Here is a 2,134-nt window from a genome sequence, read left to right as displayed (position 1 = left end):
TGTTTGAGGTCATTGATCTGAGCAGTCCTGCTGTTTGAGGTCATTGATCTGGGCAGTCATGCTGTTTGAGGTCATTGATCTGGGCAGTCATGCTGTTTGAGGTCATTGATCTGAGCAGTCATGCTGTTTGAGGTCGTTGATCTGGGCAGTCATGCTGTTTGAGGTCATTGATCTGAGCAGTCATGCTGTTTGAGGTCGTTGATCTGGGCAGTCATGCTGTTTGAGGTCATTGATCTGAGCAGTCATGCTGTTTGAGGTCATTGATCTGAGCAGTCATGCTGTTTGAGGTCATTGATCTGAGCAGTCATGCTGTTTGAGGTCATTGATCTGAGCAGTCATGCTGTTTGAGGTCATTGTGAAGCACTGCTGTTGCAATTATGACAATGCAGCATCTTTTTGGTTGAAAGTGCAATGTGTCTGAGACACTGGAAACGACTTCCATACACCAAACATTTGGTGTGGATATGAACTTGGTTATACCGTTGTTGTTCAGGTCCTATTGCATGAAGAGAAGGAGTGAACAAGAAGTTAGTCTGTACATACCCACTGTCACCAAGTATGATTCCACTATGTTGTCCTCCTTCAAGCTGAGCACACAAAGAAGAATTTTGGGAAATCCTTGAGTCATGAGTTGCAACTTTCCAATGTGCAACAATGTTGGAGAACTGCGCATTGGGAGTACACACACTTTGTACATTTATTGAGAACCTGTTTTTACGATTCCTATACTCTGCTGTAGAGGGACACTTGATGGGAATATGACATCCATCTATACAGTCAATGACTCCAGGGAAGTTCCAATATTCATAGAACTCTACCTTGTAGTTGGCTTGGGCAGCAGCATCAGGGAACTTGATGGAATTGTCTTTCAGTTCATCTGTAGCATTGCAGACTTTGTGGACTATTCTGCATATAGTCAGTTCACTTACACCACTCATATCTCCTGTTTCACGATGGAAGGTTCCAGATGCCAAAAACCTCAAGGTGATCAGTACTTGTAGGGAAGGAGGGATGCCTGGCTCAAGCAAACAAATAATGTCAGCTGTATTTTCTTTGTACGTACGGAAACGGTCACAGAAATTGATTTCATCCAAATCCTTCAGTGGATGCTCCTGTCTATAACTGCCCTTATGTCTCGCCTTGGTGATGCTCTGTGATCATCATTGATATAGTCCAGGTAATCAATTTTCCTCCATTACCAAGGTCAACCTGGGAGCCAACATCCATTAATCTGAAGTTAAACCTTCCTCTGACCAGGTTTAATTTAAGACTTCACTTAGATCTAGATTAACTTTAATCGTTCATCTGGAAATCAGACTTTTTCATTATAGACTAGAGAAAATCTGAGACTATTTTTAGCCAAGTCTGAGAAATGCCATTTCATTTAGTCCAGTTTAAACTTCAAAAGGCACTCGCACATCTGAGCTGTCTTTTTTGCAGGTGCCTGGTAACAGTTCAATAAGATGAAAAAAAAGAGAAGAAACCCACACACTGCTGTTGATAGTATCACTGCTGTTGATAGTATCACTGCTGTTGATAGTATCACTGCTCTTGATAGTATCAATGCTGTTGATGGTATCACTGCTCTTGATAGTATGACTGCTCTTGATAGTATCACTGCTCTTGATAGTATCACTGCTGTTGATAGTATCACTGCTCTTGATAGTATCACTGCTCTTGATAGTATCAATGCTGTTGATAGTATCACTGCTCTTGATAGTATGACTGCTCTTGATAGTATCACTGCTCTTGATAGTATCACTGCTGTTGATAGTATCACTGCTCTTGATAGTATCAATGCTGTTGATAGTATCACTGCTCTTGATAGTATCACTGCTGTTGATAGTATCACTGCTCTTGATAGTATCAATGCTGTTGATAGTATCACTGCTCTTGGTAGTATCACTGCTCTTGATAGTATCGCTGCTCTTGATAGTATGACTGCTCTTGATAGTATCACTGCTCTTGATAGTATCACTGCTGTTGATAGTATCACTGCTCTTGATAGTATCAATGCTGTTGATAGTATCACTGCTCTTGATAGTATGACTGCTCTTGATAGTATCACTGCTCTTGATAGTATCACTGCTCTTGATAGTATGACTGCTCTTGATAGTATCACTGATCTTGATAG

The 2,134-nt window shown here is 41.0% G+C and overlaps 1 pseudogene across 1 annotated transcript; it reads right to left on the bottom strand.

Annotated features, from left to right (window-relative positions):
- Positions 1 to 319: 319 nt before the first annotated feature.
- On the bottom strand, positions 320 to 1,227 carry LOC311126076 (putative nuclease HARBI1; annotated as a pseudogene). The gene is made up of 2 exons: positions 1,200 to 1,227; positions 320 to 1,015 (listed from the first exon to the last, which is right to left on the bottom strand). The product of its transcript is annotated as a putative nuclease HARBI1 (transcript).
- Between the last annotated feature and the right edge of the window lie 907 nt (positions 1,228 to 2,134).

Source organism: Coregonus lavaretus (assembly GCF_964263955.1).
Source record: "Coregonus lavaretus genome assembly, contig: HAP1_SCAFFOLD_4136, whole genome shotgun sequence".
NCBI lineage: Eukaryota > Metazoa > Chordata > Actinopteri > Salmoniformes > Salmonidae > Coregonus > Coregonus lavaretus.
The sequence above is the reverse complement of the archived record's forward strand: the minus strand, read 5'-3'. Positions and strand labels throughout refer to the sequence as shown.